Source organism: Catharus ustulatus, chromosome 4 (assembly GCF_009819885.2).
Source record: "Catharus ustulatus isolate bCatUst1 chromosome 4, bCatUst1.pri.v2, whole genome shotgun sequence".
NCBI lineage: Eukaryota > Metazoa > Chordata > Aves > Passeriformes > Turdidae > Catharus > Catharus ustulatus.
The window spans coordinates 39,356,630-39,380,805 of NC_046224.1; the positions used below are offsets into that span (position 1 = coordinate 39,356,630).

A 24,176-nucleotide genomic window follows, 5' to 3' on the forward strand; every position below is an offset into this window, starting at 1 on the left:
AGGTTGCATAAATTGAGGTTTAAAGGAGTGTTCGACAGAAACATATCGAAACAAAAATTCCACACCTAATTAAAAACATGCAGGAATAATTTCAGCTCTCTACAGCAACAACTCATGTAGATTATACTATGTGAACTCAGCAGGGAACCTCATTAATTTTTAAAACTCTCTGACCCTAGTGCAGTTAAGGGTGTAAAAATAATTACAAATTAGGGTTGAGGGAGCACTGCTTTATTACTGCATGTGCTATCAGCTACACAACATTTTATCAGATATGGATATTTATGATAACTAAGCATAATTTTAACACAGCCAAAAAATACATTTAAAAAATGCAAGTATTAAAGATATTTTCAAGAACATAACTCTAATAGCCACCACTTCCACAAAAAGAAATCGTGTCTGCTCTCTGCAAACAGTCTCATAGCACAAAGCACGTCAGTTACAGATTAAACGCTAGTAACAGCCTGGATACGGCAGTAAACTCAGAGATTTCTATAAAAAAGCACGTTTGCAATCTACCAATTTCTAACTTATTTAGAAGACTATAAAATACTTGGCGGAGGGTATAAATAGTCTCTCTTACCTAAAACTTGTCAGAAGAAAGATCCTTCTCCATTGTTGTCACCTCCAGTGCCCCCTCTTGCCACCATGGAGATTGGTTCTGCTATGTTTATTGCTCTGTGCCTCAGTGAGAGCCGTGACACTAATCTGCCTGCACAGACCAGCCAAGGGCTGCGTGTGGGTGTGCGGGTGTGTGTGCGTGTGAGAAAAGAGAGCCTGCTGACTTCAGGACTGGGAACCTAAACCTCAGGCCAAGTCAAGGCTGAATGAAAATGATCAAAGCTCTGTCCCTCATCAACAGAGTAGACAAGGTTTCTCTCCCCCCTCCCAATGAGAAGTAGGGCTGTCATTAGGGATTCCCACTAAAAAGCCTCTAACAGAGGCAGACCTTCTCCAGACTGCTAGTGCCTGCCCAGCAGCCCGTGCAGAATACAGGTAGCTATTGTTCCTGAGACAGATATGTAGCCAGCCACTCAGACTCTGACAGATCTCAACAAACCAGTGAGCCTGCCTTCGGTTTAACTCTTTATTTACTAGCCGTTCACTTTTTACAAAGATCTCCTTTTGCCCTGGAGAGGGAGGGACAGGCAAGGTTAAAAAAAAAGAAAATCAGTAAATTTTTCTGGCTTTGTTAAGAAAAATGTTTCACGTACATAGGCAGTAATCCTATGCAAATTTAGGAGTATTGACTTTCATTTTGAAATCTCATCTAGACTGGTGTTGGGCAACACAGCAGTAGCACACTTCAGCAATAAAACAGGATTCCAATCCTGCAAAGGGAAATAAGTACTGTTCTGTCTTCCTCTGAATTTTCATAATTCATGGGAAAATAAAACAGTTGGAATATATAAAATGCATCCTTGCTCGAATAATCTAGGTATTAAGAAACAGAAATTTAGTGCAAAAGCTTCAGTAGTTTTTTCAACAGATACGTTTTAAGCATAGACTGACAATGAAGCTACCATCTCCAGCAGTAAATTGTGCTAGAGCAAGTAGATAGTAATTAGTTGGCATTACAAGCAGTGATACTCATATCAGTCTCATAGCAGTTACATATTTCTATAAGAAGATTTTATTTGCACAAAAAATTCTTTTTTGTTTTGTTGGGTTTTTTTTTAATTTTATATGACATGGTGCTTAATCATTTATTTGCAAAGACACAGTCAATGAAGCTGTTGGAGGAAATATCCTGACGTTTTACACTTTGTGCTTGAATTTAAGGAAGTAACGCATTTTTATATAAAAAGTTAATGATTCTTCGTTCTGTAAAACTATTGGGTAAGTTCAAGCCAGGCGCAGACTTTAGCTCTAAAACACTTTTTTCCCGTCTGTGTAAGTCTTAATTTCATTTTAGCCAGATTGTAGTAGGATGTGTATATACATGGATATACTTGCCTTAGAGTGGATTGTTTGAGTTGCTTTAAAACAAGTTTAAGGCATAAAGGTTGAAGATTACCAGCAACATTTTCACGTGACAACAAAATCAGATTTCTAAAATGCACAGTTTTAAAAACGAAATTAAAATCGAGACTGCTGACACACGTGCAAATTAGAGACATGATGTCAAAAGCAGTATTTTACCCCAGCAGAAGCTATTAACTCAGAGAAGCCTTCCTACCCATTACAAATAAACAATCATTTTATCAGCAACTTCCAAATGACATGCTAAAAAAAGTGCACGTGTTTTAATTTGAAAGTTGCCAGTGGTCACTTTGGAGTGTTTCAAAGCCACCTTTTCTGCATGTTTGAGAATTTAATTACATTCCAACAAAAATGCCAGGCGTTCAGAGCCATTCAGAATTCTTCCAGTGCAGTGAGGACACAAACAGACAAACAGGAAAGCAAATCAGTGTTATTCAGTGTAACATGCCCTGTGTGGCAGAATAGCTCTAGCCTACTCAATGCATTTTAAAGAACCAGGACTTTGCATTCAAAAACCTTGTTGCTGTTTAATTCCTGAGTATCTCTTTAATATCAATTGGAATATCAGCCCTTAATGACAGACTTATGATTTGGACTGTACTTTTCATCATCAGTTTACGTAAATGCCTGATGTTATGTAGGAAAATAGTTTTCAGCTATAAATGAGTTTGCAATTTTAATGGTGTTCTTAGACAAAAAGATTAATTTATTACGAATTCCAAAGTATTGTGCACCAGTTTCCTTTCTATTTGAGCAAACTAGTAACTCCTGCCACTAAATGGAATTTTAAATTTCTGGAGAAATATATTCCAAAAAGATCCTCTGCTGCTGGTGCACAGTATGGAAAAAACAGTGAGAACATGGTCATGGAGCTGCAACAACAAAAGCCTGTGGAGCACATGTGACTGTCAGGAAACACCTACCCTGCCCAGCACATGCACTCCCTGCCAAACAGGGACCACCAGTACCATGCCATGGAAAGCCTGCTTTGAAGCCCTGCCAAGGACCATGTGACAAGTTCCTGAGCATGGTCACATTTGATTTCAACCTCTAGCAAGGCCTTGCTAAGTGTAACAACCCTGGGGTATTTCACCCTGAGTCCAGGATCCCACACATCTTGCAGTGCCATTTTATCCTGGTATGTGCTTGTCTGCTGCTGGCTCGGTATCTCCATGGCACACAGGCCATTCAAAGGCATTAGTAAACACCCCTTTGCAGGAGGATGAGAATGAAAACTTTCTGGAGGGAACTCATGTTGGAGCTGGGCACTTTAAGGGAAGACAGAGAAGTTAGTGCTTGCTGTGAAGGTGTGACTTCCTCCTCCTCCTCCTCAGAAACTCTCCCTGCTTTTACAGGAGCAATCCCCAGGCTGCATTCATGAGGAAAACATCTTTCTTCACCTTTGGAGAGAAGCATTCTGCCCAAAGGCTTTCACAGACTCTGGAGGTCACCTTTGCCAGGGACAATGGCCGCTCTTCCCAGTCAAGTCTACCCCAAGTCACCAGTAACAGATGCCTTGCTACGAAGTGCAAGCTATGGGATTAATGTAAAGGATGATATTTGTTTAGACTGACTGGCCCTATTTTTTCTCTCTCATTCTCTCTATTGTTTTTAATCTTTATTTTAAACAGCAAAAACCACACAAGCACTAAGTGGAAGGGCAAAAGGGGGAGGAAAAGCAAGGTTTTTCCTTTTTTTTTTTTTTTTTTTAGTTGTAGAAGTCATCTACTAAAAGCAAGCATTATGGGCAAAACATTGGGTAACTAATCTCACATACCATCAGATATTTGAACAGTTTGAATTGATTTCCCAAAAAGAGAGCATAAAGAAAGCCAGGTATGTCTTGCATAACAATTCTGTATCTGAGAAATTTGCTTGAGAACAGACTGCTGGAGTCATTTCTGTCAGCTAACCCACACAGCCCCACTTTGGCAAACAAAGGCACACACCAGTATCACATATCCATTTTCCTTTGGAGATTTCATTTTAATGATTCTGTAGTAAATACCTTTGTATTTAGAAATTATTCATACTAGACGTGAAAAAAGCAGAGTGTTTCAGTAATGTCTTACAGAGGTGAAATGCACATAATGTATTCAAATATGCAACCTCAATTAACCTTTTGCCTCACTTTGTGGACAAACCTATCGATAAAAAGTGAGCTCCCTCCATGATCATAAGTCAGTTTTACAACTTCACATTGTTTGTGGCTAGTTCCCTATACAAAAGAACGTAACAGGAGGTGATCTTCATGAAGTGCAATTTAAATTTAACTCATTGTTACCCTTGATCTTCATTTCCTTAATACAAAAGCTACTGTAAAACATCGTATAAGGAAGCATTGATTTTTTTTTTTATAAGCAAAATATGTTTATTTGTTATGTGGTAACTAGACTTCATTTATCTCAGAAAATACTGAAAAATGTAAGATAGCAAACATAAAGATATAAAAGTATTTTGACATAAGCCAGTACCTATTTTGCTTTGGATGTAGAAAGTAGAGCATGTAGTTTAGGAAAGAACTTAGAATTAACATACATTCAACTATGTTTGTATACAGCAATATAAACCACCTGGAATTACAGACAATAAAGAAACTTTAACCTTCCCAAAATTTGGTATGTATATTATTAACAAAATTGGTTTTGTTTAAAATGCTCCTCTAAAGAGCACAACTTCTTTCCCCTCAACTCTTTCACAGAAACATAATTAGCGTATTGCATTCTCCACTTTGCTTTCTGAAAGCAAATGTCAGGGATTACGACTCAGCAAGATAATTACAAACATTGTACATAAAGGAATAGGAAACCAACATCAGAGGTAGATTTCACCAGTTCACATTCTTCCTACAGATTACATTTTTGATATGTGATCTGTTGGAGAAAATGAGTAGAAGGTGACAGTATCGTTTTTCCTCCCCCGACTACTTTAGAGCTAACATCAGCAGACCAAAGCACCGTTCAAATAAATCCTTTTCTTTTTGTGAAGTTGTAGGTTCTGTGCCCCAAATACATACTTTGTAAAACCTCCCTCCATTCAACAATGAGCCCAAACATTTGCCTAACTGACCAGTAGTACAGGAATTACAGTAACAGGGCAAATTCACACATGTAGAGTGAATTAAACCATCTCTTTTGAATAAGTTTAGTTTTTAACTCAATCTTGTACCCAGTTCCGTATCAAGACAAGAGATAAACAGAATAAGAACAAACAACAAAAAAACCACCCACAAAACATACCCCAAGCCCCCTAAACAATATCAAGACCACCCCAAATGTGTTGAACATGAATAGGAATTTTCCCCTTGCTTCCTTAAGAACAGTAATTTAAGTAGGCACACTACATTACAGATATTCCATTTTGACAATCCACTTGTTATCAGGAATTAATATTTATCACTTGTTTCGATTATGTTGGATGGGTTTGAACCTACCGTTTCAAGCACTGATCCCTGGGAGTTGCTGGTTTTTTGAAGGGACACTTTTTGAAGTAAAGTAGTTGGATGGAGAAAGGCAAGTCAGGACTGCCCCTGTGGCTTCAACCTGCTGTGGATAGTTTTCTTCCTTGGAATCTTTTGATAAAAGCCAGAACACAACCTGATTTATTAATGTAGCAAAGTCATTACAATTCAGAGCTAAAAATGTTATTGGACTTCCCTCCAGCTAGTGCTGTTTAAGCAAGCCTTTAAAAAGCAATTTAATTCCATTCCACAAAGTCAAATTTCCTCCACAGATAATTGGTTTTCATTGTATGTATAAAAAGCTGCTATGAAGCCAATAAGTCAAACTATATATTTTCTTAGAGTTATATTTATTACTGAAAGACTGACCTGCTCCCAACAGAATTGTATTGTCTCTGGTTTTGTACTGTTAACCTGGAATCTTTCTGTTAATAGCACAAGCACACTCTATAATAACATTCACCAATGTACTATGAAATCCGAATATAATCAAGAATTCTTCTAGCCTCTCACATTTAAAGCCAAATAACTTTATGCTGTCAGCTGTCATAGATTAAATCTTCATATAAAAATTTATTCAATAAGAGTTAAAGTATTCATGCTGTTTTGAGAGCTTAAAACAGTCAGAAAATACTTGCCTGGCTTGGGTCATTATCAGTATATTTGAAACTGTCATACTAAAACAAATATTAAAGCCTGGTTTTGTGTATGTATATATAATATACAATAATATGTATTGCTCATGGGCATTTTTGTATTCCAAGAGCCTGGAAACAGTGCTCTTTTGAGCATCTTAAAACATCAGACTTGGAAATCTTGCACACTCATAACAGTACAACAGCAAAACAGAGAAATCAAAAAACTAAGTTGGAAATGCAAAAATAGGCATGAAATTTTTATATAACTAACAAACTTCACAAAAGCCCCACACTCATTCAAATCTTGTTTATAGCAGATATTTATGACTAAAAACAATCTTCCATCTCAAGCAGCCAAATACAATAAAAACACTTACCAGATATCTTGCCTTGCTTTGAATTAATGTATTTATCTTTCATTTTCTTTTTTTTTCCTTCATAGGACAATAAGATTCATATTAGTTACTGTCCTCCTGCTCCCGCAGCTCTTCAGTAGTAGGATCGGAGGAGCTTGGCTGGTATTGTTTTGAGATAAAGAGAATGGCCCGTGTGAGCCAAGATATTCTGTACTGTCTGATGATCTCTGCAGTGTTCATAAACTCCTCCACCAACACAGGTTGTTTTTTCGGTTTTTTTTTTTTTTTTTTTGTCTGTCTGTTGTCCAAACAGGTTCATCAGAGCTCTTACAGCCACCTTCATTTTTCGGTTGTGGAGGCCCTATGTGCTGAGAGGAGAGAGGTTTCTTTCTCTCAGTATTTATTTGCTTTTGGATTGGAGGAAGAGGCTGAGAGATTTTCAATTTGAGATCAAAGACAAGCACATGCAATGGGACGAAACATAGTTTTCTCAATTGTGCTCAGAATAGTAGTCCCTGAGTTCCCACACTCAGTGCTCTCAACTCTACAAGCATTGCAGGGTAAAAAAGATGGATAGTTATATATACACACGCACACAGACGCACGCACGCACACACACACACACATATTTTAAATATATTAGTTTTCCCCCTTGGAGCACTGCAGTCTCTCTATTGTCAAATAATAACTGTATCTGAAAAGAAAGTACTTAATAAGGCTAAGGTCAGGCTGCTTAGACTTGGCATTTGCTGCGATAACAAATCAGAGATGATAGCATCGTACAGATTTATGAATTTTTTGCCCCCGCAGTCACAAACATCAGACGTTTACTTTATAAAGAAAGCTTTTAGATTCTTCCTGCAGTTTCCATAGTGATTTCATTTTTTCCCTTTTATCACAGATTGGCTGAAGTACTGCTACCCTTTGTGCTTTAAAAGGCTTGTGCTACCAACTGTCGATATAAAGGCACTGTAGCTAAAGCACACATGCAACACAAACTGTCAAAAATAATTGAAATTGATAAATACTGGCTGAAAAAGGTTTTGGTACTTTCTCTGCTTGTCCTGAAGAGTTCAGTAGAATAGTATTTCATTTGAATAAATGTAATTAACTTGAGCCAACCTCACTTCTGTTCCATTTCCCAAAACCTATGGTACTTCTATTAGAGCACTTGTACACAAAAAAATTACTTTCTTCACAAAAAGTTTTAATACAGCCTACATTAAGCAAAATGCCTATGTTTGTTAGATATAAATGAAATAACATTCATTAATTTTTGGACTCTTCTGAAGACATTGCTTTTGCCAATGATATTCTTCCTCTAAGAAGTTTATTCTTTAGAGAACATGATGATTTAAGAAAGACTTACACTGCTTCTGGCAAAGCAAACAATGCTTTCTCTTGCTGGAAAGATAACCACCTTTCAAAGTAAGCCTAAAGGATTAGTTTCTGTTTAACCCCTTGCTAAATAAATGAGACCATCATCTTCTCAACAAAACAGAACTCAGCTAAGTAAACACCTCTATTCAGTTATCATCCTTTAAAAATGTAGTCTTTAGATTGAAGAATGCAAGCACAGTATTTCCCTACCCCTCTTTTAACCAGCTTAATAGAAGCTGGGTGTGTGGTTAACCCCAGCCATTTCCTTCACTCTTCTGAGTTTCTATATTCATGAGTTTCTGAATCTTGTGAGTCAGAAATGGTCTAACTTATTCAAAATACTAAATTCTTATAATGTAAAGATAAATATTCTATAAAAAACTTTTTGAGTTGGAAATTTTGCAGGTGACTATAAAAAATAAGGAGTTTCCTTACTTTCATACAACAGAGGAAAAGTCAGTTCAAAATTCACATGGACAAAACAGATAACAGTAGATTTTGCAAGATATTTTAATTTAGACAAAAAAATAAAAATAAAAAGAGAGAGAGAGAGAGGAAAAAAACAGACAAGTTCCTTTTGGATGCATTTATGTCAATTAATTACTTATTTCCAAACAGATTATCTACAGAAAGCTCACTGTTTTATTGTCATCTATTTTTACAGTGAATTATACAACTGACTTTTGCTTTTGGAATATTAAAATCAGTAGGGACCCACAGCCTCTAAATAGGCACTAACTGTGAGCATAAAGTACATTAGTAGTTATGATGAAGTTCATTGAAAAAAAAGAATTTGCAGCAAGGTGTAAGTGAAGGACTAAACGTAAAAAAAAAAGCTGAGAGTTACTAAGATTGTGTTGGTTACTGAAATACTCCACAAGTGGTCCTGGCCAAAATTGGTACAGCAGTTTTTGGAAAGATGCAGAGAGAGCTGTTGCTGCCCTGGGACACAAGGGTGGGCTAGATGAGCTCCTTAAAGTCCTGTTACCCCTTGGCAAGCAGTCACTAAACTGTCCCTGGTAGCAAACCTGACGGAATCTGAACCTACACTTCATATCTATTTTTCCCCAGAACCCTCTCAAGGACCATTCAATGAGTGTATTAAGCACAGTGTTCAAGTAATCAACATTATCTGACTCACAATGATAAATACTGTCTTCGTGCAGATTCTTCATGCATTGGAAAAAAAAAACCCATGCTAAACATCTGGGTTCTACTCTGTTTTTACACTCCCTGTTTTACACACTATAGTTATTTTAAAATCCTATATGAACACATACCTCAGCACAAAACTGAATCACTGAGGAGAATTTGTATGCAACAAGGGGGAAATGAAGATCCTTAAAAATAACTCATCAATAAAAAGAAATGTGAAAAGCTTTTTCTCTGAAGGGGAAAGGATAAGAAATTTTTCTTTTACTAAACAAAAACCTTTGAAGTTGGTTTCATTCTACCTAAAAGCACTAAATCATGTTCTCATAGTATGTTATTTCCAAACTGTTCAAATGGTGTCTGCAATATTCACAAGGATTTTCTGGGCATTGTACAAAACTTGAATTTATCCCCAGTCTTTCCCTAAGCCAAGTTACCCTCAGGAAATTACTTTTTTAGAAGGAAAACACAAACTAAGTTGTTTTCTTTTTAACTTTTAGAGACTAAACAGGACATTTGAAATGAAGAGTTGACTAACAGTCTACGTTAAAAAAAGAATTTCATGCTTCTTTGCACACAGCTCTGCATATTCTCCTTGGAGAAAACTCTTAAATACAGCAGGAATGTGCCAACTAAAGTAAGCAAATATTTGTTGCTATACTCTTTTAGTTAAATCTCTTCTAATAGAAATGATTCTACAGTCATATAGCTGACAGGCATCCAGGACATTCACTCACTCTCTTCATCTAACAAGAAAAATAGGTCAAGCTCAGAGTGTGACAATCCTTCCTCCTGTCACACTCTGCAGGTAGACCTCACGCAGACACTGTTTGTCTTTTAGCTTAGGCAGTAGAGGCCAACACTTTTAGAGCTCATATTTACTCATTGAAATTCATCCTTCAAAAAAAAAATCTACAGATAATTCCCCTTCCTCAATAGTTCTTCAGCCTTTTTCTCATACTCCAGATTAGAGTGGGAAGGGGCAGGGGAGCAGAATAGATAGCTAAAGAAATAGGTTATATAATTATTGGTTTGTCAGCCTGAGCACTACCCACAAAAGAAATTAAAAATACTTTTCCTGGACACATAGGGAGGAATCATGTTTTTCTTTAAAGCATAAAAGAAAACACTATAAACAAAGGATACTTCTTAATTTTTCCTTCTGGAGAAAGTAATTTGCTACTTTGTCTGATTTTCCAAAATCATCCCCCACACAAAGTGTAATTAATCAAATACTGAAAAACTGCAACCTACTGTGAGACATGAACTACAAAATGTTGTAAAGTTTGCAGTCCTAGTTCCATCGGTCAAAATCTCTGCAGTATTAAATCATAGATTATCTCAAGTTGGAATGGACCATAAGGATCACCAAATCCAACTCACTGCCCCTCAGAGGACTACCTATAACAAAATAATATAACTAAGAGTTTCATCCAAATGTTCCTTGAATTCTTTCAGGCTATGACAACTTCCTTGGGAAGTCCATTCCAGTGTTTGATCCTCTGCGTGAGCAATCTTTTCCTAGTGCTAACTCTGAACTACTCCTGATGCATTTTCATTCCATTTCCTCTTGTCCAAATGAATTCCTGATTTATTTACCCACCAGCATGAGAAGCCAGTAGCATATTTTCTATCTGTCAGAACCAATGCCAGTAGCATGAGGAATTCCTTGTCTAAGGTATCCTCATTTCCTGGGAAAGACAACCAAAAATCTCCACTGAGATCTTTAAATAAAAATTTAGAAAGAAAAATAAGGCAGCCTTTTAGACTATCTTTAGGATCACAAAGATATTTCTCTTGTAAAGTAAGTTGAATCTAAGAAGTCACTTGCTTCCTAACAAGAAAACAAATACCAAAGTATAGGAGGTGAAGCAGGAAGTATCAGACCAGTCATTCAGAGCCAGTTTAAAGCTCCAAAATTAAACACTTACTGCATTTGGGTCAGTATTAGAGAATACAGAAGTGCTTTGCAGTTTTGTTTTCAGTGACATCTCAACTTGATAAAGATACAAAACTGTTTGCTGGAAATCTTCCTTATTGGATGAAAACATCAAGAAAACTTGCATGCAGACTTTCCCCTTCAAATAGATGGGGAGACAGAACTGTGCTACATAGAAAATCCTTGAATGTTTTTCATTCTTCATCATAAAAAGACATTGCAAATTTTTACTAGAACACAACTAACCTGAATGTCATTACTGTTGTACCTAAAACTGCACCAGTGTACAAGAGCACCTTCTTATCACTGGAAATCAACAACTAACCACCAAGAGATAAATAAATCCCTTTTAAGCCACGTCTACTTGAACATGTGTAGGAGCTTATGCATGACCACTTCTGTACATCATCTGGCACAGCTGTGAATGCAACTATCTACAGCTATTTCAGTGCATGCGTTGTAAACAACAAACACCACCACAAATTTCAGCACATCAGCAAGTACACAGTAAACTGTTGTTTGAAGGATTAAAATGAAGGGACCTGTGGTGGAGTTTATTTCATTGTTTTCTACATATTGTTTTGTATTTACACAGGCAAGTTCAAAAATGTTCCTAACTATCAAAAAAGACATGGAAACATTATGATTATTAGCTTCTGAGAGAATCCCAGAGTCTTGAGATGAACCCCAAGGATGAGTTGATTTTTAACACTACCAAAGAAGCTAAAATTGTAGAAAAAGAATTACACTTGCAACCACATTTTCATCCTGGAGCTTTAGACAACATTTAGATTAGAAGAATTCATGGGAAGAACTTTCTCAGAATCCCTGATTAAAGTAAGGCTAATTTTAATTAGATGCCACAATAGCAAAAAATGGCCTCAAGAAAAAGTGCAAGAGCAGAAAAAGGAAAATCACATTCAAAACACACACAGAACTAACTTTACAATAGAAAAAGTTTCTCTAGAAAGCTCCTCTTACTGTTCTCTAAATTTTGCAGAATTTTGTATTGTTCCATGGGGTTATACTGCATATTTTAAATTTATTGCTAGAATTTTCCAGAAATACCTCTGATAGATATTTTACAACCAAAAAAAAAGTATATCCTCTTTGAGCAGGTTTGAAACAAGAAGAGAAAAATGCATTGCTTACCTTCCAAGGAATGCTGAGAAAGGGTTTACACATGATGAGGCACAAGTCCAGGCACCCCAAAACTCCAATATTTTACTCTTTGTTCTCCCAGTTTAAAAAATAGAATATATTTCCACTGTTTAATTTGGTTTTATTTGTGAAATGTTGAAAGAATGCCACATGAATGTGATTTTTAAATTATGCCCTTTCTGTATTCTGGAGTCTGAAGAAAATAATTTAAGAAAGTATCTGCAGAAAAACACTTTATATGTGGTAATTCAATAACAACTATATATTCTTCAGATGAGGAAGACCTGTACAACATTTGCATTTCAAAGACTGTCATTCAAGAAAACTCTGATAATATGCACAGCTCTATGAGTTTTATGCAAGTACAAGTTAGCTTTTTATTAAGAAGAATCATAAGTGTTTTCAAGACTTATTTTGTTAAATCCCTTAATAAATTCAGGAGAGGCTTTGTGAAAATCAAGGTAGTCAATACTGAATCCTAGCTCATAAAGCTATGAATTAAGATCCAAACTTGATCATTTTAGAGAGCAATAGATCTTTCAAAATAATACTTAGCATTTATTACCTACACTAATTAAGCTTCAACATGCCTGTGAGGCAGGCAAGTAAAACCTCATTTTACAGACAGGAACATTTACAGCAGACAGAAAGGTTATGTACATTGTCACTGATTAGAAAGAAAAATCTCTGACCCATAGTTGAAATTCTTTGAGCAAATTGTGAGCACACATCCACACTGTCAAGTTCCTCCTTCAACAACTCACACAGTTTGCATTAAACAAAGATTAAAGAAAAGTTAGACAAATGCAGAAATGCATACATATTCTCAAACTAAAAGACACTCCAGAGAAACAATATTAAAAATGGCTGACATCATGCCTGTCTTACTTCCACTTCATCAAGTTAAAGGAAATACAAAGGTGGAAGGAAAATGGAGAGAAATATATAAGTATTAACAATCATTAAAATGCTGAATCCTGTCTAGATCCATTCAAGGACTTGAGGATAATTTTTCTTATTAGAACTCTGTGATTACCTGTCAAGGGTCAGACACAGCAGAGAAGAGCTCACAGAAGCAATGCTGGATTCTACCAAGTAGAAAAATATCCTTCAGGGAACTAGTTTGCTCTTTTCTGAAGCAAAACAGAAAGCATTTGTTGTTCTTTTAGACTGAAAGAACAATCTATTTGTGGTGTTTGTTCCCATCTGAAAGAGCTTGATTACCAAGTCTTTCCAAAGTCAGCTGTATGAAGAGCTGCTCCTGTTGTTAACTTCACGGGGATATGCCCTGTCTAGTGCACACATTTCTGCAGAAGTGATGGGCAGGTGAATGTGCCACTTTCAATGACAGATGGCCTCTGAGATGAAGGATCTGAAATACACTCCATTGTGGCAATTTATATAACACACCCACAGTGCTGCTGTGCCGGAAAGCAAAGATTTAAATGTTAGTATGACAACTCTGTTTAAATTCTTTTGTGTACAACCAGATCTCCACTTGCAAGCAAAGCTAAACACGGTAAAGATTAACTAAATTCTTCAATATGTTTCAAAGACATTGTCTAGAAGGATTTTAAAAACTGGTGTTTAATAAATCATGAGCAATTACCTGTTATTCTGTGAATTCTACCTGCAGCCCCCACCATCTTTCAAAGTCTTGTACTCAGTGTGGCACTGAGTACTATAGTATTGAAAACAAATAAACAACAAAAAACCCCAACCCATGAGGCATCCCAGATCCTAATTTTCCATCAATAGGTATCCAAGTATCCCCAAAAAATTGTCTTAAAAATTGGTATTGCAGCACCTGAGAAGTCCAGAGACCTGACAAAGTCTTGGGTCTTCATAGAATGAGACAGCGTGCAAAGAATCTGCAGACATTCTGTTGGTCTCCTCAGCTAAAGTAAAGTGGCATTTCTGCCAATGTATTCACACAGGCTTGGGATTTAGAAGCAAGAAGGAAATCCTGGTGTTTTTCTAAAGAAAATTGAATCTTTTAATAATCTACAACAATTTCTTCTGTTAAAGATATGGACTCATGTCACAATCATGAAATATGTAAAGAAAAGTAAGGAGGTGAAATAGCAACATTATATGTGGACTAATAAAACTCCAAGTGGAGACAGCCATTTCCATGCTGATTTTGATTAGACCAAATCACAGAAAGCAAGTCTCATGCTAAAATATACTTGCTACCTCCTTGGGCTGCTGTCAGTGCACCTGTAGCCTCTGTCTTACATTCGCCAAGAGAGCAAAACAACGACAAAAGTGTATGTCTAAACACAAAACTGAACCAAGAGAATTTGAAAGTTTAAAATTCTAGCATGCCAAGAAGCAAACAAATGTATTTAAGACCAAGCTGATTTTACTTTCCTCAGATACTTGTTTGTTTGGTTAAATGACCCTGCTTAATTTCCTTTTGGTGGAAGAACTTTCAAAGGCGGCAGCAGAGTACTGAGAACATTATCCAAGCCTTGAGGAAATTTGAAGTAACTGGTCTGCCTAGGTAACATGCATAATACAGTTTTTAAAATAAACACCAAGTAGTTTGTTGATATCAACAGGTAGAGATTTCTTCCATAGCTACAGAAAGGATGCTTCCTTGATTTGGTCAGAATTAATACAGAGTAACAGTGAGCAGCACTGACAACATGAAGGAGTGGAGGAACAGCACGACACACAGCCCAGCTCATGTCTGGACAGGACAGTACTGCCTCGATACCGGGAATATTTCTTTCAGCCTAAGTTTTTGAGATATTTCAAGGTTCAAGGGTAGCCTGAATCTGACAGATCCTGACTCTCAAATTGTTGCTTATGCCTCTAAACCAGTAGAGAGTCAAAATCTTCTCTCAACATTATTTGAGGAAAGTCTAAATGAGATTACTGCTCCTCTGTGCTGATACTTGAGTGTTCTGAAGAAGATTAATGTCTCAGCTTTATATTACATTTGCATTCTATGTACTCATTCCATGGAAATAATGCATTAAGTAGTTAGCATATAATTTGGGTGCATATTAGCCAAGCATGCATACTACTCTCAACACTGGCTTCCCGCATTAACATTATTGCTAGACACTGAAAAAATTAACTACGTAAGTGAAATATTCTCAGTAGCCTTAAAATGATCATAACAGCTCTACACTATATCTTCAAATTGCTTTTCAAAGCCTGGTTTCTATTTTTATAATCAATTTCCTAACTAAACTACATTTGTCATTATGAAAACAAATGAAGTCATACACACATTTTTGTCTCCTTGTGACAGACATTGCTTGAGAAAGGAACAACTAGTTTCATCCTCCAGTAAACAGCTGGTGTCCTTAGATAAGAAAATCTCTGCACATGACCAGGTTTCCAATATTGTGGAAAAATGATGCACTAGAAAGAAAAAGACAACAGAAGTCCCAAGTGCTTACATGAGACAACGTAATATATAACCAATATTCATAGCATCACTTAATTATCGCTTTTATTTTTTGTATTCTGTCACTCAACTGCAATCACAGCTTCCTTTGGCATCATTGCATTTGTTCCTGGCAAAATAAAGGGCATCACAACAGGAAATATTTTTCCTTTAGTATGAGAAAATCAGAGAATGATTGAAGGATAAACTTAAGCAATAATTAAGCTTTGATATGTGACAGTTCACCCTTCATGACTCAGTCATAAGATCTGCATGTTCTGAAAAGTCAGAGCCAAGTTCAATCCCACTACCAATTTAGCAAGTGTCTCAGGGTAGAACCAGAGTGTCTGATTGTCATTTTAGCATAAATACTGTAAGAATAATTTAAATTCCCTGCTTAGAAATCTTATCTCTGCATGGAATAATTTTAAAGACGTGCCTTCTATAAAACAATTACTCATTCAGATATCAAATTGGGAAAGAATATAAAGGCAAATAAATAATAAAACTTGAATAGAGATAATTATTGTTCAAAGTCACATACTGGCTGATTCATAGGAATGGCATATAAAAAGCCAAACCAACTTGCAGTGACCACACATATAATTCTTTCATAATAAATTAATGAGAAAAATATCACTTAGTGATGAAAGAGTGAAAGAGCAGAAAGTAGGGGAATTCTTTGTGAACATAACCCCTTCCCCCTTTCAGTATGGGGGAAAAGAGAGAGACACAAGATATGTTAAGTGAACGCCTTTAAAAAAAGTATTTTCCACAACTTCTACCAAGGTAAAAGAAAAACTAAGAACGTTCTACATATACTTAACCCAGACTAGGCCATCACAATCCTTCCTAAATAAGGGACAGAGTACTATAATCTCCTTATTGGCTCCCCCTTTTACTTCAGGATGCTAGTTAAAAAGAAATCACCAAAGAAGCTGTTGTCCCTTCTGTGCAGTGCACCATACTCTTGGCAAGCTAGGCAGGAACAAAAAAGCAAGCATGGTCCTCCTTCAATTAAGCACTCAGGGCAGACAAAGTGGCCTTCAGCTTCCATAATTAAAGAAGAAAAAGGCAATTGGCTCACAGGCCATAAACTCTTGCTGAAAGAGTAGCTAAGATATGAAAGGAGCAGGAAGAACTAAAGACTCAGATAACAAAGCTTCTAAGTAGAAAAAAAAAGCATAGGAACAAAAAAGAGGAACAAAGAAAAATATGCATATAGAGAATTATCAAGAAGGGCATTTTAAACTCCTTTTTTTCCTTCTTTTGCTTTTTTTTTCTGGTTTTTTTTGGGGTTTTTTTGTTGGTTTTTTTTTTGGTTTTTTGGTTTTTTTTGTTTTTTGTTTCTTTCCATTAAATTCAATTTATTTGAATTTTTCAGGAAGCATGATTACTTTTCGGAAATCCTAGATAATTTTCTGGTTTAAAGTAAAAGTTTAAGTTTTTGAACTGTTCAAAACAGCAATAATGAATTACACATCTAATGTGTTCAGTCAATGGTACTCAGCCATGGTTTTGTCTATCCTGTGCCTCATGTCATTCTGGAGGTGCTTTTTTATTGTCATGTATTGAAGTATGCTAGATGACAGTTCATAATAAATGGTAGTATAACATGTTTTCCCCACTCTTCAGGAAAAGCGCATTGTTGTCAGGGTCTGTTTGTGGGATAGAAACAGGGATCTGGGACTTTATGAGTTTTACTACAGATAAATATCTTACCACTAGAACTGTCCAGGAACACCCTTCCACACACAAGGCAGCATGAAAAATAGTAGGTTACTACTTCTCCTGATTCTGAAGAAAAAAGCACCAAACCATAGTCTCCTTTTCTTTGGGTTGCTTATGACGTAAGATATCGATTTCACATACTGCAAATCCCTAAAGGACCAGATGTTGCAGTTCTGAAAAATCACAAGAATTCTCAAGAAAAATGACATTTTTTAGGTGCCATGAGAAAATGGAAAGAAAAATATTGAAGTCATAGAGTCATATTTGTTCTTTACCTATGCAGTAAGAAGAGATCTTTAAACAGAAGCTGCCTTTACAGACTCCTTACAGTGATACACCAGTGGGCTCATTTGGTACAACACTTCATCTGGAAAACACCTAAAGCTCGCTGCTGCAAAAAGATTCAAAAGATTTTATCAGACAAAAAAGCCAGCACAAAGAAATTTATCCTGCTCCAACCAGAAGCATCTGCTCACACTGTCTGCCAGTCTGTTCTGCAGACCTAGTAAAAATGTACAGCTGAAGAGACAGACTTAATTTCAAATGCATTAAATCATAGCCAGACTGCCATTTGGCATAATGAGAAAGACCTTCCCCACTCCTTTTCTGTTTATGTATAAAATGCATTTGTATTGCCTCTTATTATTTAGACTGACTGACCTTGAGGGTTTGTGATTTTTTTGTGTGTTTTGTTTCTGTTCCTTTTTAATATGTATGCTGGGCAAAAAAACACTGCACAGTATGATACAAGTGAAGACTTGGATAGGATGAGATTTCTGGTTTGGAAGAATAGTACATCATGGTTGCACTGCTGTCTGTGATGAACTGCTGTTTTAGACTGCTCCTTTTCAGCACATGTAAAAATAATTGATTATTTTCTTTCAGTTAATGACACTTATATGTCCTGCTCCTAAGCATTTTAACACACACTCCCCACAGCATTCAATTCCCTGGAAGTATATGACTGCTGTGGCACTGCAGCTGGAAGGCTGAGCAAAGCTTCTTTCAAAACATTTGCTTTCTAAGAAACAGAAGCACATCACCTGTGAAGGCCATCTTCTGTCTGATATCCAACAGCAGTCAGTATTACAGAAGTCCTTAAACTGAGATGAACACAACGCACCCACAACACAGTTGAAACCAAAATGATAGTTAATGCCTGCAAAGACATTGGATTATCATTCCTTATTGTTTAATAATGGTTATGAACAGTCATGGCCCCAGAAACCTGCTGTGCAGGAGAAAAGCTGCATTGCATGAATTAGGGCAGCCTGCACAGAGAAGAGTGAGTGTGTATGCACACTTGGCCAAGGCTGTGCACACACATCCACATTACACAGAGATGTACAATCCTCGTGTTACAGCTCCCCAGCATATTCACAGCCAACACAACTGGCATACCACACCCAGCCGGGATGACTTGCCTGGGTTTTCAGAGACATCCTCTTCTGAAATGGAAAAACACTTCAAGAATCCTTAAGCACACCAGCCAAAACAAAGGAAGCAAATTTGGAGCAGAAGTGTTGCATACCATGAAACCAAGAGCAGCTATGAGTAGCTCAGTTTACAAGAGAGATGGAAACAAGCACCAGCTGCCAAAGACACACAATTTGATGTAGAGTGAAAAAGAACCAATGCAAGGGAATATAAACAAAAGGAGTTTTAAGTGTCTGCCTGGAGTACTGAGGGTTCTTCTTTCAGCTTACTCATAGTATGTGTGGTGGTGAATTCGGCAAGGCCTTGCTCTGAAAATAATTTCTGAACTATATTGTATTACCTGCAAAATCTGTTGGTTAGAAAGCAGTCTGATTTGAGTTTAAAGTCCCTGGAGACATGCATTTAAATTCAAGCCAAAGGTTATTCCCATGGCTTTAAAGTCTTCCGTTGCTATATCTGAAAGGAGAAAGTTTTGACAACTGAAATTTAGATCTTTGAGAAAAGATTCACTTTGAGACAGTGAATAAATGTCTCTGAATATAACACCACAGGGGTCCTCCTCACAGACAGAAAGATACCCAAATAACAGTTCTAGGCTTGTTCTTTTCTAATATTCTTTCTGCTATTTTCCTATAAAAAGGAAAATTCACCATCTTTAATTCATTTTTAGGAAACAAAATGAACCACCTTATTAATATTGAGAAGAAGCAAAAGTTACCATTCCATGAGATAAACTGCAGGGACAAAAAGTGTCCTGAGGGCACATTTTTTAACTTGTTGACCTTCAATTAGCCATGCTCTGATGAATCTGTGGAATTAAATGGTTGTAATATAGCCTCTTCTTTGACCAATAATAATAATATTACATTGCAGTCCATTTGCTATTATTTTTCCAGTGAAAACAAAGGAGAAAAACACTTCCCTCTCCTTTCTTTCCCACATTTCTTAACAAAAATCAACAAATGCAAGTCTCGTCCTCATTATTAGCTACTCTTGGCATTCACATCCATTAAGGAAGGAATCAAATCGAGGTCTCTTAATTATTCCCTGTTCATATATTAAACAACTCAGCTTCCCAACTTCTACAGAAACAAAATGACAAAAGAAAGGTGAAATATTTAGGCTGCTATTGCAGTTCATGAACCTTAACACAGGAGGGGAAAATTTACAATTTCAGGGAGTAGCCGAAGTGTCAAATACTGGATTGAAGCTTACTTTCTGAAATCCAAGTAGAAGTTGTGGAGTTGCCATTAGGTTTATTACAAGACTTGAGGATTTTAAAGCATTCTCAAAGTCGACTTTTCTCCAGGTCAGTTTTCATTCACCTCTATTTTCCCATACAAAGCATCACCTCTTCCCTTTCCCCAGACAGCATTAGTCACTAAGATCAGAATTGTCATCAGATCTGCAACGTTCAGACCCACATTTTCTTTTCTGATGATGGTAGATCTGACTGTATGGGTTTCAGAAGGGGCCAATAAGAGACAAATGCTACTTGGAATAATTTCCCATTGGTGCCAATTCCACACGTCCTGGTTTCATTCTCTCACCATCTCTCAACAGGGAATGAAGAGAAAGTAATTAAACTCTATTTACATTGATACATTCCTCTCTAGAGACAGAGGTTATGACAGAGCCGTGCCTGAGGTACAGAGGCATCCTGCAGCCTTTCTCCTGGCCCATCCTGGGCTTTAGCTGCTCACAGCTAGCTCCAGTACCACTGCTGGGTAAATCGGGGTCGGGGATGGGGAAAGCGCTGCCCCTCAGCTTGGGAGCTGTGTTTAACCTCCAGCCTGCTCCCTGCTGTGCTGTAGGCAGACCTGCCTCTTGCTGCTTCTTGCTCGGCCTCATCTCCATCAGCCCTGGTCCTGCCAAGAGGTTCCTGGCCCGGGTGAGGGATGGTCCCCATGAGCAGAGGTACAAGGAGCAGGGAGGCAGCAGCAGAGGGCAGCACACTCAATGCTCAGGGCACCTCTGCACTCCTCACAAGTACAGAAAACCCCCAAGCAGAATTTTAAAAAGCCCTTCTACATGATCTCATGGCCGAGCTTGCACTGGCCAGTACAACTCATGAGAAATATGCAGAGTGTAGCTGAACTACACGACAGTTTCAATTTATAAATTTCACTTCTATAATTTCTATTCAGTGTGTTGGCAAATAATAATTGTGGCTGATAACAAAATTGCTTGGATGAGGGGGGTGTAATGATATGTGAGCTGTGTGAGATGAAAGGGAGGAAGATAAGGCTGTGATGCAGACCTGAGTGAAGCACAGGATATCGAATGACTTAGCTGCTTTTTTCTTTGCTGTTTGCTCTTGCATTAGAGGGACACAGCCTAGCACATCTCACTTGTGCCTGATGACATTTTCCGGATGTATTGTTTTATATTTACATTTCAAAACATATACACAGTCAAAATTAAGGTTGCATCAATATCATCCCCAATCAAGACTCAGGAAATTAAAACCCACTTCTACTAATTGGACTGTACATCTGATCCGTTAATCATTGCTATTATTACTGTTTAGCTATTGACAGTGTACGGAAGGCAGTGTATACTTTGCAAGGAAGGGAATTTCTTCCATGCAGAACAAAACAAATGGTAATATAATAAGCTTTAGAAATCTGCTGGGGGAAAAAGGTCTATTTGTTCAAAGATGCTGAGTTAGTGTTACCCTGAGAACATTCATTTTTCCATTTCCTGACTTGAGTTTCAAAAAAATTTACTTTTATTATAAAAATTAACCCAAAAGTTAAGAGCCCTTTCAATTCTGTTTCTCTTCCAAGATGCACCAAGACAAGTACCACCACTGATGAGACTGCTAATCTCCTGCTTCTGGTCCAAAAAAAGTACAAACCCAAATAGCTCCTTAGTTTTTTCTAATTAAGATGGAGATTGCAATCAGAGGGACATTTACCTTTTCACACCTATATAAGATGTGAGAGTCAAATGTGCTCTTTCCAAAAGAATTTGAAGGAGAAAAGGAGGAGACTTCTGCTCTTATTTCAGTTTCAGTTTCTACTGTATCATTAAAATAAATAGATGTCTTAAAAACAAGCTTTACTACTAGTTTCCAAGTTCCAAGCAGAATTATGCTCATTCATTACAAGAAATTATCTATGAATCACTACAGTACAGCCAGTCTGGGGCAGGACAATGACTTAGTGAAAGCTAGCCTATCTACCTATTTATATCACATTTATCATAATGGCATACATTTTCTTTGGAACTGTAATTTTGTGTGAGTGACTCTCACTTCCGATACCACATGACAAGGAAGCATTAGAGGTTACATTTAATTTTTATGGGTTTTTTTTTACCAAGTTCCCAAGTTAAACAGGTTAATGAAGTCAATACTATCTGCCTTGTCAGCCTGCTTACCACCCTCATTAATCACTTTCTGGACTGTTAGTTTTGCTGAAATTAAACTTTGGGGTGGAGAGGTTAAACACACTGTTCCCACAGGTATTGTCAAAAGAGACTTCTGGTGGAAGGCAGAGACCTTGAACACACACCCCTAAGGAGGGACAGGCTGTGGCCTGAATGCACACACCAGAGAAGCCAACATGGGAAAGAGCTCAGGCACAAAACCTATGAAAAGTTTCAATCAATGTTTATGTCATTCCAAGGCTCCAAAGTAAAATTAACCACAAGATAAATCAGTAGAAGAGATTTCATTAGTACCAGCAGAACTGGCACCAAGGAACTGATGGTTGTTATTACTCCACAGGGTGCATGAGGAAGAGAAATGGTCATCTTGCACAAGAAATACTGTGTTTATCATATAGTGAAAAAAGGGAAATAAATGGTAAAATGGTGTTATTGTAAACAACTTTGTATTTCTTTTGTATCTGCTGGAAGGAAATAAATTCTGTCATACTTTTGATTTTTAACAGCATTTCATTAAACACCAAGATGGGACATTGCTAGCCAATTCTCTCTCTTTCCAATATATGTTTGCCAACAAAAGAGAAAATTTAAAAGGCAAAGAAACTATTCTTACCCTTACAACCTAATAAAAGCCTTCTGTGCATTGAATGGGGACTGCTGTTTGCACTAGTATAGATGACTAAGGGGAATCCACAGCTAAATAAAAATAAAATTTTAAGTTGCTGCCTAGTATACAGCTAAAACTATTTTGAAAACATAAGAATCCCATGTTCAACATAAGAGCATATATATATATATCTTTTATTATTTTAGTCCAATATCTTTCTTAATAATTGTGTTCATTTTTAAAAGAAATGCTGTTGCTTGAGCATGCAGGTGGTAGCATGTGGATCACACAGATTTTTAAGGTTATCACAGAGGCAATGAAACAGTCAAGGTGGGATTTTTTTAAAGCTTAAGTCATAACTAAACTTCTACTATATATCAGAAAATCTCATAGGAAGCAAATTAAACTTTCAAAGGAACACCAATATTGCCTGTCAAGAAATACAGACTTGGCAGAATTTACAGATGCACAAAACTGCAGAGGATAGACATAAACTAAAAAACAACCTTTTAAGAACTTATTGCTAATTTCATTTGGTTAGACAGTTTTAAACGGTTCTGTGAAACACTTAGCAGCTAGTATTGTTTCTATTTTAAGTCACTGGTAGAAATTTGGTTAATGTGTGATTCAAATAGAATCACCCAGCATTGTTTTGTCCTCACATAGCACAGGAACAAATGGAGCAGGCAGGCTCCAGAGCAGACACTATGATTCCTTCAAGTTTATTAAACCTCTACAGTGAAGAACACCCCTAAAGCACACAGCAGAGCAATCTTACCAAGCACCTCTTCTGAGCTGTGTTATTGCTTTGTAAAACTGTGAGTGTTCTCCAGGAAGCTCCACACCAGGCTGCTCCTGCAGCTGCTGCCCATGCCCAGCTCCTGCCTAGGGCTCACATCAAGAGATCCTCAGTTCAGGTCCATTTGCTGTAAGACAGGGTGTCCTCAGCTCTGTGGTCACCAGCCAACGGGAAGCCTGGACTGCTGCAGGTGAGTCACAACCCAGAGACATCATAAGCCCCTGAGAAAGGAACTTTTGGGATTGCTGTTTGGGTCATAAAAATGAGAGTACAGTCAGGAGGGATGTGGGAACAACACACTAGAAGCAGGTTGGTATGCAGTTTGTTGACACAAAAGGCAAAGAGAATGAAGAAAGAATGAAATTAAATGCAGTTTCATTCTCTCCACTTTCCCCTTTCCTGGCTTGATTCATGAAGACTGATTTTTCCTACTCATATGGGACTTCCATGATGCAAATCTTGTCTTCTCTGGGAAGGAAAACCAATGCTCAAAAGTGTTACAGTTCAAAAGGTGATTAAAGGTACTGAGCAAAACACCTCTACGCCATCACTTAACATTGCAGTACTTAAGTTTTTCATTACAGAATAAGCCAAAATGGCATATCTGTCATAGTGATACAGAAAAACAACAAGGAGGCTGCCAGACCTGTCCCTTACTGCACCAGGCAGAACCACACTATGGACAGTCAAGGACAGATCTTCAAATGCCTGGGAACAGCCATAACTTAACTTCA

The 24,176-nt window shown here is 37.2% G+C and overlaps 2 long non-coding RNA genes across 5 annotated transcripts in view; both read right to left on the reverse strand.

Moving 5' to 3' along the window:
- Nucleotides 1-6,723, reverse strand: part of LOC116995432 — a 75,592-nt gene extending 68,869 nt beyond the window's left edge. For 2 of the 3 annotated variants that reach the window (XR_004417727.2, XR_004417725.2), the window contains exons 1-2: nt 6,462-6,723; nt 5,420-5,557 (exon numbers count right to left, since the gene is read on the reverse strand). This is a non-coding gene — a long non-coding RNA (uncharacterized LOC116995432). Of the gene's footprint in view, nt 1-586; nt 999-5,419; nt 5,558-6,461 lie in introns of those variants that run through there. The other variant, XR_004417726.2, reaches the window with a different exon arrangement.
- LOC116995433 lies at nt 6,724-23,981 on the reverse strand. Of its 2 annotated transcripts, none has more exons than XR_004417729.2 (6): nt 23,422-23,981; nt 17,482-17,597; nt 17,198-17,379; nt 15,317-15,450; nt 13,109-13,493; nt 6,724-6,808 (listed from the first exon to the last, which is right to left on the reverse strand). It is a non-coding gene; the product is annotated as an uncharacterized LOC116995433 (long non-coding RNA). The 2 variants fall into 2 exon arrangements; XR_006162967.1 differs by lacking the exon at nt 6,724-6,808 and having other exon boundaries at nt 12,719-13,205; nt 13,297-13,493.
- Nucleotides 23,982-24,176: the final 195 nt, after the last annotated feature.